The sequence below is a fragment of the Microtus pennsylvanicus genome, chromosome 1 (assembly GCF_037038515.1).
Source record: "Microtus pennsylvanicus isolate mMicPen1 chromosome 1, mMicPen1.hap1, whole genome shotgun sequence".
Classification (NCBI taxonomy): domain Eukaryota; kingdom Metazoa; phylum Chordata; class Mammalia; order Rodentia; family Cricetidae; genus Microtus; species Microtus pennsylvanicus.
In genome coordinates, this window is record NC_134579.1 from 107,864,937 (window position 1) to 107,882,418 (window position 17,482).

Below are 17,482 nucleotides of genomic sequence, written 5' to 3' on the forward strand. Positions count from 1 at the left end.
TAGGCTAATTCTCGCACTTGGACTAACCCATTTCTAATAAGGTGTATAGCATCCCAAGGTGCGCTTACCGGGAAGATTCTAGCCTACGTCCATCCTGGGTTGGAGCCTCATCGCGTGTCTGGTAGAGGGGAGCATTGCGTCTCTGCTCCAGAGCAGAGCTGTCGAGTCTCTCTGAGGCGTCTTACCTCACTTCCTCTTCCTCCGAGCATTCTGTTCTGTTTACTCCTCCCACCTATGTTTTAACCTATGAGGGCCAGCCAAGCAGTTTCTTTATTGCTTAACCAATGAAATCAACAGATTGATATATGACACTCCCACATCATGTGGGGTCCTCCCTGAGGGTGTGCTAAGGTTATGGAGAAGCTTTAATAACAGTTGAAGGACTAAAATTGTGTTGGCTAGTCTTTGTCAAATTGACACAAGCTACCGTCACCAGGGAAGAGGGAGCCTAGTTCAGAGAATGTCCCCACCAGATTGGCCTGTGTATGATGTTTATTTGATTGGTGACTGATGTGGGAGGAGCTAGCACACTGGACAGTGTCACCTCTAGAATGGTGGTCCTGGGTGTTATTAGAAAGCAGGCTGAGTTCAAGGCCAGCCTGGTCTACAGGGTAAGTTCCAGGACAGCCAGTGCTACACAGAGACCCCTGTCAAATAAAAAGTAAAAGAAAAAAAAGGAGAGAAAAAGAAAAAGCAGACCACCAAGCCATGGACAACAAGCCAGTAAGCGGCATCCTCTGCATCAGTTCCTGTTGAGTTCCACCCATGTGCATAGCTGATCACTCTCAACCTCTCTGGTAGCTTTTAGGAAGTTGCTTTCTACTTCTGTTTGCTGCTTTTGGCAAATGATACAGATGCGTTATCTGTGTCAGTGGCTCTGCAGAGTACATTAACTTAAAATTACCGCTATGCATTTAGCTGCTATTGTAAACGTTGATTGCACAGGAAATCCCAGGCAAGTAAGGGTGATTGTTAAAATTTTCCCTTGAAGCCAGGTTAAGCAAACAGTCTGAGTGCACTGTGGGCTCTCAGTCTTAAGTGACTTCAAGGTATACTATTAACTCTGGCTGCGAGGTCCAGAAAAAGTACCAGTCTCTAAGAATGTAAGAGATAGTGTCAGAATATTAAGAATGTAAGAACGTCAGAATATTGCATTGCCAGTCTTTAAAAGCAGTATGGCATGGATGACATGGCCAAGTTCAGCTACCAGATTGGGGTGGACTCTTCACCGCTTCGACTACAATTGGAGCAGCTTTTCTATGCTTTCCGGGGGTCAGAAAACTTCACAGATTGGAGTGGTAGTTTCCCTGAGGGTCCTCTTCCTCTCTGTCTGATGCAAAGCCGGTCATTTCTCTATAATATTTCTAATATCCCATCTTAGGTTTTTATTTTTATGAAGAGGCACATGACCCCAGGAACTCTTATAAAGGAAAACAGTTAATTGGGGCTGGCTTACAGTTCAGTCCATTGTCGTCATGGTGGGAAGCATGGTGGCATGCAGGCAGATATGGTTCAGTAATGGCCACACTTAGACTCAATGCCATGCTGTCTTGTAATTTCCTCTGCAAAAGGAATTAGGCCATTCCTCTCTAACGTGGCCTCACACAGATTATCAGGGCATGGGCAGAGTGGTCAGATTCTTTACCAAGATATCATACCAATAGCTGCCAGCCCAGTTGCCAATAGAGTTCTTGTCCCCCCCCCCAGCAATGTCACAAGCTGAGTCTACTGTCTCCATTTTTCTCAACACTTCTGTCTTCTAGGCTCCTACTAAAACGGTTGGGGTCTTCATGCAGTATTCAACCACTTTTCTAGTCTAAAGTTCCTAAGTCTTCTACATTCCTGCAAACAAAACAAAACAAAAACCCAAACAACAAAACCAAGCAGCCGTGATCAGATTCTTCATAGCAATAAGACGATGTAACCTGACATCCGTGCATTGTGATGATGCAATGGAGCTTTATCATGCACAATAGAATACTTCAGTTCCTCATTTCGATTGTGTGTTGCTATGGAGTTGTCACATGCAAGAGGAGCACTGGGATATTAATATTTGGCATTATGTCACACCACCAATGGAGCATGGTGATGCCAGAGTTCAGCATATTACAGTGGGACATTGTACCCGTGGAAAATTTGACAACACAATGGAAAATTGCCTTGTCACAATACAACACTGTGATGTTATAGTTCAACATTGTGATGTCACAATGAGTCTTCGTGATTGCACAATACACCATGGTGGTGTCACAATGCAGAATTTTGTTATAGTTCAGTGTCCTGGAAGATGAGAAGTTTGAGAGCCGCACAGGATGGAGGCCTGGCTTGTGAAGTTTCAGAGGGGAGCTAAGTCCTACTGGGCCATTTATGTGCAGGACCTGTGGTTCTGGTCAGCTGGAGCTGAAGAATCAGCTGTGATAGACAAAGACCAGAACCACTAAAGGAAAATGTTTGTTATTCTGGGGTAATTGATGCTGGTTAGCTGTGGTTGAGACCAGCATCACTGAGGTTTCATCTTCTAGGAAGTGTTTCCTGAGAGTCAACACCCAGAAGCTGTGTTCCAGAGGCAGCCAAGTTTGTACCTCACGCTTGCTGCTGGACTTGGTAGTGTAAGGGTCACTTCTCAAGCAACTGAAATTAGAGAAAGATCATTTTGATGGCAACCTTTGCTTTTATCATTTAAAATACATTGATTACATAAATGACTAATCTTAAATGGTAGGTTGTGATCCCGTGACCTTGAATTCAGAATGTTGGGATTAAATGCTCGCGCAACCACCTATGCTGGCTGAGACTGGCTTTTTTAAACAGACAAATTTTTAGGCGTTTGAATTCTTAAGGACTGTAGAACTTACACAATTTGGAATATAATACATTGCGATGCTCTTAATTAATGTGGGGTCTTGGGAATGAATAAAGAAGGGAAAGGCCGTGGCTTAATAGTGGTGTTTGTATGTCAGTTGACAAGGGGCCAGTTTGACACAAGATAGCCTTATTAGAGAGGAGGGAACCTCAAATGAGAAAAATGTCTTCATAAGGTCCAGCTGTAGGGCATTTTCTTAATTAATGACCGATGTGGGAGGGCCCAGCCTGTTGTGCACAGGACCACACCTGGGAAGGGGTCCTGGGTGTATAAGAAAGGCTGAGCAAGCCAGAGGTGCAAGCTAATAAACAACACTCCTCCATGACTTTTGTATCAGTGCCTGCCCCAAGGTCCCTGCCATCTTTGAGTTCCTGTCCTGACTCCCTTCCATGATGAAGAGTGATTTGGAAGTGTAAGCCAAATAAATGCTTTCCTCGTCAGCTTACTTTTGGTCATGGTGTTTCATCACAGCAATAGTAATCTGGACTAAGAAAACCATCTTTTCTGACATGAGAACTGGTCATTAGGATGTTACAGCAGGCACCGGGATAACAAAATAGAGAACTGTGATATCACAATGAAAACTGGGATGTCATAATTTAGGATATCTGCTATCACAGAGGCAATGTGAGAACATGATTGGGATTGTGATGTCACACTGATATTCTGGTGTCATCACAGAGAATAGTAATGTCAAAATAGGGTTATGTCACAAAAGAACATCTGGTTATACTACATTGTGTTGGCATAATGAAGTATTATGATGTCACAATAGTGTATTGTGATATCATAGTGGTACATGGTGATGTCACAAATAGTACATTGTGATATAACAATGGAGCACTGTGATGTAACAATGGAGCATTGTGGTATAACAATGGAATACTGTGATGTACTAATGGAGCACTGATATAACAATGGAACATTGTGATTGAAAAGGGTTAGTATGATGTAGCAATGGTGCATTGTTGTATAACAATGAAGCACTGTGATGTAGCAATGGAGCAGCATGTTATAACAATGGATCACTGTGATGTAGCAATGAAGAATTGTGATGTAACATTGGATCATTGCGATGTAACAATGAAATATTGTAGTAGAACAGTACAGCACTGACTGTGATTTAACAATAGAGTACTTGTTACAACATTAGATCACTGTGATATAACAATGGAGCACTGGTATGATCACAGATCACTGTTATATAACAATGTAGAATAATGTGATGTAGCAATGGAACACTGTGAGGTAACAATAAAGCATTATGGTATAATCATCAATCACTGTGATGTACCAATGGGGCATTGTTATTTAACAATGGAGCAATGTGATATAATAACGTATCACTGTGATGTAACAATGGAGCAATGTGATGTAACAATAGATCACTGTGATGTAACAATGGTGTAGTGATATAACAATGTATCACTGCCATGTAACAATAACTCACTAATGTAACAATAGCATTATTGTATAACATGGAGCACTATGATTTAACAATGGAGTTAATCATGTAACAATGGATCAATATGGTATAAGAATGGATCACTATGATGGAACAATGGTGTATTGTGGTATAACAATGTAGTACTTTGATGTAACAATGGAGCACTGTGATATTAAAATGGAGCATTATTGTGGAAAAATGGAATATTGTGGTTTAACAATAGATCACTATGATGTAACAACGTATTATAGTGTGATGTAATAATAGAGCATTGTGATGGAACAAGGGAGCATTGGAATATAACAATGGAGCACTGTGATATAACAATAGAGCACTGTGGTATAACAGTGGATCACTGTGATGTCACAATGGAGCATTGGAATATAACAATGGAGCACTGTGATGTAACAATAGAGCACTGTGATGTAACAATAGAGCACTGTGATATCACAATAGAGCATTGTTTATAACAATAGAGCACTATGATGTAACAATGGAGTATTGTGATATAACAATGGCTCACTGTGATGTCACAATGGATCACTGTGATGTCACAATAGAGCATTGTTTTATAACAATAGAGCACTATGGTATAACAGTGGAGTATTATGATATAACAATGGATCACTGTGATGTAACATGGAAATACTGTGATGTCACAATGGAGCATTGTTTTATAACAATAGAGCACTGTGATGTAACAATGGAACACTGTGATGTAACAATGGACCACTGTGATGTAACAATGGATCACTGTGATGTCACAATGGACCACTGTGATGTAACAATGGAGCATTGTGATGTAACAATGGATCACTGTGATGTCACAATGGATCACTGTGATGTCACAATGGAGCATTGTATTATAACAATAGAGCACTGTGATGTAACAATGGAGCACTGTGATGTCACAATGGAGCATTGTGATGTCACAATGGATCACTGTGATGTCACAATGGATCACTGTGATGTCACAATGGAGCATTGTATTATAACAATAGATCATTGTGATGTAACAATTGAGCATTGTGATGTCACAATGGATCACTGTGATGTCACAATGGGGCATTGTTTTATAACAATAGAGCACTATGATGTAACAATGGAGTATTGTGATATAACAATGGATGACTGTGATTTAACAATGGAACACTGTGATGTCACAGTGGAGCATTGTTTTATAACAATAGAGCACTATGATGTAACAATGGATGACTGTGATGTCACAATGGATCACTGTGATGTAACAATGGAGCATTGTTTTGTAACAATAGAGCACTATGGTATAACAGTGGAGTATTATGATATAACAATGGATCACTGTGATGTCACAATGGAGCATTGTTTTATAACAATAGAGCACTGTGATGTAACAATGGAGCACTGTGATGTAACAATGGAGCATTGTGATGTAACAATGGATCACTGTGATGTAACAATGGATCACTGTGATGTCACAATGGAGCATTGTTTTATAACAATAGAGCACTGTGATGTAACAATGGAGCACTGTGATGTAACAATGGAGCATTGTGATGTAACAATGGATCACTGTGATGTCACAATGGATCACTGTGATGTCACAATGGAGCATTGTTTTATAACAATAGAGCACTGTGATGTAACAATGGAGCACTGTGATGTCACAATGGAGCATTGTGATGTAACAAAGTAACACTGTGATGTAACAAAGGATCACTGTGATGTTACAATCGAACATTGTTTTATAACAATAGAGCACTGTGATATAACAATGGATCACTGTGCTGTAACAAAGGAACACTGTGATGTAACAAAGGATCACTGTGATGTCACAATGGATCATTGTATTATAACAATAGATCACTGTGATGTAACAATGGAGCATTGTGATGTAACAATGGATCACGGTGATTTAACAATGGATCACTGTGATGTCACAATGGAGCATTGTTTTGTAACAATAGAGCACTATGGTGTAACAGTGGAGTATTGTGATATAACAATGGATGACTGTGATTTAACAATGGAACACTGTGATGTCACAATGGAGCGTTTTGTAACAATAGAGCACTATGGTGTAACAGTGGAGTATTATGATATAACAATGGATCACTGTGATTTAACAATGGAGCATTGTGGTAAAATAATGGAGCACTGTGAAATAACAATGGAGTATAGTGGTATAACAAGGGATTAGTATGATGTAACAATGGTGCATTGTTCTATAACAATGGAGCACAGTGACGTAACAATGGAGCACTGTGATGTAACAATGGAGTATTGTGATGTAACAATGGATCATTTTTGAATAATAATGGATCACTGTGATGTACCAATAGAACATTGTGATATAATAATGAATCACTGTGATGTAACAATGGAAAATTGTGATGTAACAATGGACCACAGTGATAGAACAATGGAGGATGGTGTTCTAACAATAATTCACTGTGATTCAACAATGGAACACTGAGATGTAAAAATGGAGCACTGTGATGTAATATGAGCATTGTGATATAATAATGGTATAACAATGGCTCACTGTGATGTAGCAATAAAGCACTGTTCAGAAACAATGGAGGATATGAACTGAAATGGATTTTGGGCCATCGGGTGCTCACTACTCAGAGTAGTGATGGTTGGGGGGGTATGTATGTGAAGCTGGGATAGGAAATCCCTATATTTAGAGATGTCAGAGGGTAAAGGATATCTGATCCCTGAATTTAGATAAGGTTGCTTGGGCTTAGAGAGCAAGGGACTCTGATTTTAGAAGATTGGTGTCTTAGTGAGGGTTTCTATTCCTGTGATGAAACACCATGACCAAAAGAACCCTGGGCAGGAAAGGGTTTATTTTTCCTAGGCTTATACTTCCCGTTACTGTTCATCATCAAAGGAAGTCAGGGTAGGGACTCAAGGCAGGAACTTGGAGGCAGGAAGTGATGCAGAGGCCATGGAGGGGTGCTGCTTACTGGCTTGCTCCTTGTGACTTGCTCAACCTGCTTCTTATAACATCCAGGACCACCAGCCTGGGGGCGGGGGCACCACCCACAATGGCTGGGTCCTCTCCCATCAATCACAAATTAATAAAATGCCCTCAGGCTTGCCTGCAGTCGGATCTTATGGAGGCAGTTTCTCAATTAAGACTCCCTCCTTTTTTATGACTCTAGCTTGTGTCAAGTTCACATGAAATGGGCCAGCACAGCTAGTGGAGGTACCACAGAGGATGTAAGGCAAGATATTTCGGAAGTTAATTTTATTGTCCTACCCGACCTCAGGGCTAACGCCGTGCTAGATTAGCAGATTACAGAAAGGCACTAGATAAGGTGACCTCTGTGACCTACTGTTAGTTGGAGACAGAGAAGTGTAACAGGTTTCTCGGGGGTATGGATGCTTGGGAACGGGAGAGGGTGATCGACCATGTTCTTCCTAGTTTGCTCTCCCTCATCTAACCTCACCTCCATCAAATATCCGGAGGATCAGATAGAGAAGGGACTTGGGAAACTTCTGGCAAAGCTTGCATTGGGCAGCAGCTAAGTGGAAGAGTGTGCTCTGTGAGCAGCTTTTCCTCCACGGGTGCTGTAGCCTGGAGGGAGACTGAGAAAGGGCTCCAGGGTCCTAGCACTGCATGTGTGTTCAGACTGCCATCCGTGGGCATCAGCGGCTCCTCTCTGTGGGCCCTAAGCCGGCCTGTGAGCCTGCTGCTGTCACAGGTGTCAAGGGACTTTGACAAAATGCAGATTACATAAAGCTGAAAAACATCAAAGGGGGTGATGGTGGTGGCAGAGAGATGACTCAGTGGTTGAGCGTATTGACTGCTCTTCCAGAGGACTGGGTTTGAGTTCCAGCATCCACATGGTGGCTCCCAACTGTCTGTAACTCATTTCCAGGGACTCCAACCACTTTTCTGGCTTTCCTGAGCACTAGGCATATACACACCTACATGCACAGACACAAAAGAATGCATACTAAAAGGAGAAAAAATTAAAGCAGATTGCATGCAGCCAGGCATGGTGTTTTAAGCCTGTGATCCTGGCACTCAGGAGGCAGAGCAGGAGGAAGAACACAGCTGTGCTCAGGCTAGCCTGGTCTATATAGCGCTTTCCAGGCCAAGTGGGGCCACTTAGTGAGACTTCCGGCTTTTAATAAAAACTCATCTCCAAGGCAGCAGAGGTGTAGTTTAGGACTGGGATACAGCTCAGCAATGAAAGGCTTTTCTAACACGGGCCATGAAGGGTTCATGACCTAAAGCAGGGAATCTCAGAGGATCTGAAAAACTTCCGACTCAGCATAATGGCAAGAACACCTGCCTTTCAGAAAGCCAACACAGGAGTGAGAACATCCTCCGACCTCATTTAAACTATAAAGAATACATCTACTGGTAAAACCTTCCTCCCCCAACAGTCCCTCTTCTGGGCTATAAAGTCCCCTATTCCCTGTGCCTGGGCACACACTCTTTATTCCTGCAGAGAATGGTACCTTTCGATTGTTCTGATTAAAGGACAATCTGACCTTTTAGAGGTCAGTTCCTCCTTTATTTTCACATCAGTTCATCTAACAGGCCAGGCCCTATGCTTAATCCCCAGCAGTATAAAAACAGAACAAAAAAGTAGACTATGTCTCAGTTGGCTTTAACGCGTGCTGATGGGCTGGGACTTTGGTGGAGAGTGTCTGTGGACAGCGGCTCGCTTGACTTCTGCCTGCTAGAACCGAATGAGCTCTGATCCTCTGCAGGAGCAACACACGCTCTTTAATGGCTGAGCCATCTCCCTAGGTCCCTGGCCTTGAACACTTGATCCTTCTGCCTCTAACTCCCAAATACTGGGCTTCCAGATGTGTGCCACCACACACCATACAGCCACAGCTCTGTGGTCACAAGAGTTCTGTGCTTTCCCAAACTGTACCATGACAAAAGACGGGGCTGCTGCCTTGCATCAAGCCCCTGAACAGAACACATTAAAGATCAAAGAGGAGGCCGAGTGGTGGTGGCACACGCCTTTAATCCCAGCACTTGGGAGGCAGAGCAGGCAGATCTCTGTGAGTTCGAGGCCAGCCTAGTCTACAAGAGCTAGTTCCAGGACAGGAACCAAAAACTACGGAGAGGGGCTGGAGAGATGGCTCAGAGGTTAAGAGCATTGCCCGCTCTTCCAAAGGTCCTGAGTTCAATTCCCAGCAACCACATGGTGGCTCACAACCATCTGTAATGGGATCTGGTGCCCTCTTCTGGCCATCAGGCATACACACAGACAGAATATTGTATACATAATAAATAAATAAATTAAAAAAAACTACAGAGAAACCCTGTCTCGAAAAATCAAAAATCAAAACAAAACAAAACAAAAACAAAAACCCAAAAAACCAAAAAGATCAAAGAGGAGCCACCGGGCTGAGACAGTAAGCGTCTTGGCCTTCCCAGAAGTCAGGACCAGATCAGAATGATAACCCCAAAAGTCCCCAACAGTCCAGGTTCAACTGGCCGCACACTGAGTCTCTCCTGGTCTCCATCTTGACTGCTTCCAGTTTACCAGCAGTCAATCAGAGACCTGCAGCGTTCTGTCCCCGCCTCCAGCAGAGAATAACTTTGAGAGGTGTAGTTCAGTTCGAATACGGTGCTTGTCTAACAGGCATGAAGCCCTGGGCTCCATCCCCAGCACAGCATAAACTGGGCATGGTGATACACATCAAAGATTTTATCACTTAGACCAGTGGTTCCTAACCTCCCAAATGCTAGAACCCTTTAATACAGTTCATCATGCTGTGGTGACCCCCAACCATAAAATTGTTTTCGTCAATACTTCATAACTGTAATTTTGCTACTCTTATGAGTCTTAATGTAAATATATGTTTGCTGATGGTCTCAGGTGATTATCGTGAAAGGGTCATTTGACCCCAAAAAGGTCACGACCCACAGGTTGAGGACTGCAAATTTCAGGGATAGAGGAAGGAAGATGGGGGGGGGATCAAGGTCATCTGGCCAGCCTGGGCTACAAAGTGAGACCTTCTAAAACACCAACACAAAACAAAACATAAACACAATTCTCTGGAGAAGGGGGCGGAGCCTGGTGTGGGGCGAGTGGCTACTAGGGCCCTGGTAAGGACACTGACAACAGTGGCTTCCTGGACTCCAGGAAGTATTCCAGAGGCCGAATTCAGTCACAGTCAAGATAATAGGACATAGAGGAAACACAGAGCCGGAAGGACCAAGGGACAAGGCACAGAGCTGGACCTGATGCCTCCTGGAGATGCTCTGTGCCTGGGATGGAAGCTAGGATATGGAAACAGGAGTCAGGGGCCTGGTTTCCAGCCTCTGGAGATGAGAGCGAAAGTCCCCTGTCCTGTCCTGGGCTTGGAACACGCAGGGCACTCATGTTAGCCATACCTGTGTGTATCAGGTCGTTCGGCATGGCCGCTTCACTTTTGTGAGCTTCGTCCTCAGTGGGAGTCACCCAGAGACTCCTGTCACGGAGGGACAGTTGCTCCCACTTCCTGTTCAACAATGGTGACTTAACTTTTCTCCCCATTGAAATGATTTCCTCATCCACAGGGAACTCCAGCTATACGGCTGGATCTCCAGCCTCAGTGTTAGTGGCCTACGCTGCCTGTTCCTCAATGGCTGGAGTTCCATGGGGTCAGAAACAACTGTATACACAGCATCCAGGCTCTGGCTCCCAGAGTCCCCTTCTCAGGACCCAGCAGAGCCTCCGCCAGCCCTGCAGGGCCTCAGCCTCTGAAGCAGGACTAGGCCTGCATGATGTTGGCTTGCTGGGATTTGGGGGAAATGTTTGTTACTACCACGTAACTCTGCCCATGCAGTTGAATACACTTAGGAGGTCTTGGCTTGTCCTGTAGGTAGACGGAGCAGCCAAGGTAAAGCACGCAGAGAGACACATTCAGCCTGTAGCACATGCCCAACCCGTGACTCAGAGACCCGGAGGTCACTCAGCAGAAATGTCCAGGTAAGCTCTGTTCCTTCGCTCATCCATCTCCTTTGTTATCTGGCTCCTATCGGGGTTTTGATTTAACTCATAACCACCCTCACATGCTCCCAGCCCCATCCATGCTGGCCTCCAGCATCTCCTTCCAGAGGTGTCGGGCTTCTGCTTTAATCTGCAGAGCATAGGCTCTCTAGAGATTTGCAAGGCTTATTTTTTTGTGTGTTTTTTTGGGATCTGGTCCAGATATTGCCTGTCCGAGAAGCCCGCCTAGCCAGTTAGTCAGCTGTTGTGTCTTTTTACTTTGTTGCTGTTGATTTAAAGTACCTATCACCAGATTGGCTTTGGCGGTGAAAGGTCCGGGAGGGAGTAGGAGTGTGGGGCCGATGGAACTGGGTGATTCCCAAATGCAACCTATAGTTACACATCAGAAGACACTGGAAGACACTAGAAGGACATGTTGCGAGGCAGCTACCAGAGAAGACTGCTTGAACATGGATTCAAGCCGATAGATAGTTGTTATTAGCTGACTGGTGAATACCCTGGGCATATGAAATCCCAGTGTAGCACTGAACCTTTCTCAGAGTAAGTTTTGAGCACAAAAAAACCATGTTCTGGGCTGACATACTTTAGTTTAACAAGAACAGTTAGCCAGAAAAGGAACTACAGGAGCCAAAAAGCAAGGTTGGTACATTCAGAGAATTTCCCAGAATGATAGACTTTGGTGGATTAGGTCTTTGTTTTGGTTTTGCAAGTGGTGTTGTCTACATGCTGCGTTGCCTGGCCTGAATGGTACTTCCACTAAAGTCTGGGGCCCTGTTGCATCCCCCACCGGTCTTATTGAATGAGTCAAATCATGGACTTATCACCCTGGAGTTGGTCCTAAGGATCATTAATTTTACTGAACCTATAAACAACTTGCTACATAGTTTGATGCAGGCTCCTTTTGTCTCAATCAATGAGAATTAAAGGTCCAGCCAGTGCTGATAGCAGAGTAGTTAGCCAAGTGTGTGTGGCAGGGGAGTGCAGAGACTGGTATCAATTCTTTGATTTATGTCTCTTTCTCTTTGTGAGGTTTTCCCTAACCACAGCAAGATTTTCTTTAATTACTTCAGATCAATTGGCATAGAAACAACAGGTGTCTCATTAAAGCCATTCATAGCCCCCTTTATCTCATGAGAAGTAAGGCTAATCCTCTCCAATTCTGTAGACCATTTCTGCAAGAGACTCTGTTGTTTCAATTCAGAAATGGAAGCTTTTAATACCCCTAGGTCCTGATCAACCTGTCTACTTAGTTTGAAATACATCAGAGGAGGCACATTTAGTCAAAACATTAGTACATGCCCTCCCTGTGTGTAGTCTCGGGGGCTCTGGCAATCTTGCTGTTGTCCAGATGAAGTAACCCATGAGGTAGAATAGCGGGCATCAGAATAAGGGGAGGTACCCAGTTTAAAGATTTTGGATGTTAGACACGTTCCAGTCCCTGAATAAGTCTTCTTATGTTACTTTGGGCTGCTCCCAGTCACAATGAATTTCCACTCAATGGGTTGTCAGTCTGTTAGTCTCTATCCCCATGTAGTGTGGCGGCCAGGGATCGAAGCATAACTAGTAAGCCTTGCTGGTTTCTGGCTGGGAATGGTTAACTCTATCCCTAGGACCTTTCCTGTGGCATAGTCTGATTCCCCAGGTTTCCCGTTTTCTAAAAGCTGGAATCTTTCTTAGTGAATGTCCAGATTGTTAATTTTTATGGCCACTGGATTACATTTTCCTATTGTGTATTTCTTGGGAGGGGCTGTCTTTCAATATACTTATCTGTGTATTTTCAGGGAGCCTCTGTTTTACAGTCCCCACTTTTGCAATAGAAACTACCTTGTTCTTGGCCACTAAGGGGCCAAGTCACAGGGCGGGCATAGAATTGTAAACCCGGATTCCTATTTGAAAAGACAAAGTCCCACATCTTTCCTTTCTCCAGTGCAAGCAGATATTTAGAGTGGGCGTCTGGGAGCAAATGTCAAGATGAGGATGGGTTGCTGGTCTGTAGTCGCATTAGCCCCTGCCTCTGTCTTCCTCGGTTCCCAAGCTACAACCTGGGGGTCGTGGGGTTAGACCATGATGATGATGATGATGATGATGGTGACGATGATGATGATGGTTCATACAAAACATGAGGCTTAGGAGGAGGTAGAGGGGCTGAGAGTGGAGGGCCTGGGGCTTGATGAAACCTTAATGGGAGACTGGAGACAGTCATTAGTCATTGTCACCTTCCACATTTTCAACCTGGCTGTAGCAGATTCGTGATATAATTCCAGCTGCCGTCACAGCTGTAATCCTAGAGGGTCCTTTTCAAGTTGGTCTCAGTGCCTGCTTGACCCAGATGGTATCACTGAACACAAACACTCAGAGCAAGCAGGGTCTCTCACACGGTCTGAGGAAGCGCCTCAGTGACTGGAGAAAGGAACGGTTAGCGAGCTCTGCCAACCGCGGGTCTCTGAGTGGTAGAAGCAGTGGGGCAGGTCTTCCGTACCTGATGTCACAAGGGGTAAATTCCTCCCTGTGTTGGGTGCAGCAGGCCCAAAGCAAAGCAAAGAGAGGAGGTCCAGCCACCCTTCCCTGTGCTCTAATGAGAGTTTTGGTACAGTTTCTTTTCATGTCAGTTTTTTTTTACCCGCCCAGAACTCTGACGTCTCCATGCACAATGAAGTTTCCAATCTATCTCTAAAGATTCTGTTATTAATTGAGAGGCTTTAGCTGTGAAAGCCAGGCCATTGACAGACCCTCTTGGTATCTGGGAGGCCAAATCAGGGGACCAGTTTCTGGAAGAGTGTCTAAGCTACTGTTTGAGCAGTTTCAGTCTGGGTGGGGAATGTTTCTAACTGCCTGGAAAGGCATCTATAAAAACTAGCAGGTACTTTTATCCTCTCCTGGCCAGGCAGATCCCAGTAAAGTTAGCTTCCTAGAATTTTCCAGGGTGTTTGCATCTCATTTGTATCCCGCTCTATGTTTCGGATTTACTTGAGTACAAACCTGGCATCTGGCTGAGCCATCCCATGCCAGTCTGTCCAGTCCAGTCCAGGTATAGCATAACTTGGTCTCAGCAGCTCAGAAGGGTTTGTGGACCCCAGATGAGTAGCCTATATCCTGCCAGGTGTTTCTGGGAGAATGATCTTTCCTTCTGGTGTCCTCCACTAACTGTGGGTTTGAGCTGTCCATTCCTCTCGGCTGTAGCACCGGGTCAGGGTGTGTCATCAGAGTATCGGCTGGCTCACTGTTCTGAGGGCCATTTGTCAGGCAGGCCAGGTCAGTGACCCAGTTACACCCCTCTCCCAGGGATGTCATTTTTGATGTCCTCAGCAGTGGAGGAGAGCAATTCATGGGGAAAACAAATATCCTTTATGACCGCCAAGATAATATCCTTTTCCCCATTCTGAGAAGCCCTCTTTCTCTGTAGATGATAACCAAGGATGCGAATAGCAGTAAAAAGACAAGGACTGTCCATGTATATGGTGGTAGATATTCCTTACCCCTATCTGAGAGCCTGGGTCAGGTTGATTAGCTCTGCTTTCCAGGCTGAGGTACCTGACTTAGGCCCAGATCATTCCCGTTAGAGTAACTACTGGTGCTTCCCACAAACCTGGTTTCAGCTTCTATCTCATGACAGTCATAGATGGGCACCCACAGGTCGTCATCAGGCCGGACAGGAGCAGGATTGACAGCGATGGGTTTCTCAAACCAGACTCAGGGGTGGTGAAGGAGTAGGGCTTGGTGCTGGGTCATACAGGCATCAGACAGCCAGCATTTTATTGTTCCTCCGAGGAGAGGTCCTCAACAGTGTGGGGCACAGGTTATGTAAGATCCTGACCCAGAGTTGTTGCAAGGAGGGGCTGCTTGTTCATTCCAGTTGCCCGGCTAGCTTAGCCCTGAAATAACCACACAGAAATTGTATTAATTAAAACACTGCTTGGCCCATTAGCTCTAACTTCTTATTGGCTAATTCTTACATCTTTATTTAACCCATTTCTATTAATCTGTGTATTGCCTTGTAGCAGTGGCTTACCAGGTAAAACTCCCAGCATCAGTCTCTGGCGGCTCCTTGGCGGCTCTCTGACTCTGCTTTCTTCCTCCCAGCATCCCATTTAATTTTCTCCGCCTACCTAAGTTCTGCCCTATCAACAGGCCCAAAGCAGTTTCTTTATTAACCCATGAAAGCAACACAAAGACAGAAGGATCTCCTATACCATTTCCTCTTTTCTGTTTAAACTATGCCCATAATCCAAAATATTGTTTAAAATTGTTTGTTTACATTTAAAGGGGATATTCTATAGAGATGAATAATTTGCTTTGGTATAGATCTTGGTTTATTGATACAAATTTAAGGTCAATTTTGTTATGTGTATTTGTATTTCTAATCTTGATTAAGGTATTGTGATTGTGTAGCTCATTTAAAAATGTAATGTATAATTAAGAAATATAGGTTAATAGTCATATTTAATAGTCAAACTTGTAGTCATGTTAGTTAGATTTTCTAGATATTTCATTTAGATAGGTATTCTTCAAATCTTTCAGAGATCTTCAGAATATGGCATTTAAAATGCTTTAAGGAATTTTCATGATGGTGAGAAACATCTGCTCCTGGCAGCATCAATTACTTCAAGACCAAGATGGGCATCAAAGAGGCTCCTTAACCATTTGGCAAGAAACTTCTCTTGCCTGGACTGCTTCATTGAACATGCAGTACCCACAGAGAGATGATTGCTGAACTTGCCTAAAGGTGAGATGGTCCTTTGGGGTTCCTGCTTCATGAAAGAGTCTGTGAGACATTCTGCAGGACACAGAAGAAATTGACTGAACTGTCTTTGAAATTTCCTGCTTCATGGAGGAAAAGTCTGCTGGATACTATGGGCCCATAGGCTGAAGATGGATGCCCCAACATTACAGAAGAACTTTGGGTGACTGTCCAAGCAGTGAGATGTCTCTGTCAATTCTAGAGTTTTGGAAGTTGTTTACAATGCACTTCCTGTTTACTTAGGTAATATTATATCCTTCTGGAGTCTTTGATGGAGTTGAAGAATAGTTATAGTTTTCCTTAGTTATGATAAAAGATAAAGTATATATAAATATTGTAATTGCAATTCTTGCTTGATAACTGTTTTGTTATATGTAATTTTACTATGTTAAAGCCTTCCATTTTGTTTAAACAGAAAAGGGGAAATGGGTCCTTCTGTTTTTGTGTTGCTTTCATTGGTTAATAAAGAAACTGCTTTGGGCCTGTTGATAGGGCAGAACTTAGGTAGGTGAGGAAAATTAAATGGAATGCTGGAAGAAAGAAAGCAGAGTCAGAGAGACGGCATGGACTCACCACTGGAGATAGATATGCTGAGACTTTACTGGTAGGCCAAAACCTCGTGGTGATATACAGATTAATAGAAATGGGTTAAACTAATATGTAAGAGTTAGCCAATAAGAAGTTAGAGCTAATGGGCCAGGCAGTGTTTTAATTAATACAATTTCTGTGTGGTTATGTTAGGGCTAAGCTAGCCAGGCAGCCGGGATGAACAAGCGGGCCCTCCTCCTACACAGTCACCTTGTTTTCTTATTTTCATTATATAAGCACTAGTTGTCACAGCTCTTAGATAGGTGGGCCATCCTGTACTACAGGGTCCAGTCACTCAGGTATGTCACTGGGTGTTTTCCATGGCCCCAAAGTTTCGGTTAGAACACCTTTTCTGGTATCTTTTGTTTCATGGACAAACATATGAAAAGGTTTTGAGACGTCTGGAAGTGTTAGGGCCAGAGCTGAATTTGTAGCTGTTTCTAAAACTTCAAATGCCTTTTGTTTAGTCTCGGTCCAGATTAGGGCCTGTGTTCCTCTTTGCCAGATCCTGTGTGCTATTTCTGCAAATTCTGCTATCCAGAGGCAGCAGTCACCTCCAGGAACTCTTGAACCTGTCTCTGAGTCTTTGGAGTTAGGAGCTGAAGGACGGCAGCCATCCTACCCTCAGGAAAGCTCCTTTTACCTCCCCACAACTGGGAGCCGTTGGCCTCTGATGCACAAAGTTGGGCTTTCTTACTATTCTGTAGCCCAAGGCCTGTGACTCTTGCAGCAATCCCTTGGTGGCCCTTTTATAATTTATTTTAGGTTTAGAGGCTAGAAGGAGGTTAATAGCAGTCCTGGCTGTCCTGGAACTTGCTCTGTAGACCAGGATGGCCTGAACTCACAGATATATGCCTGCTTCTGCCTCCTGAGTACTGGGATTAAAGATA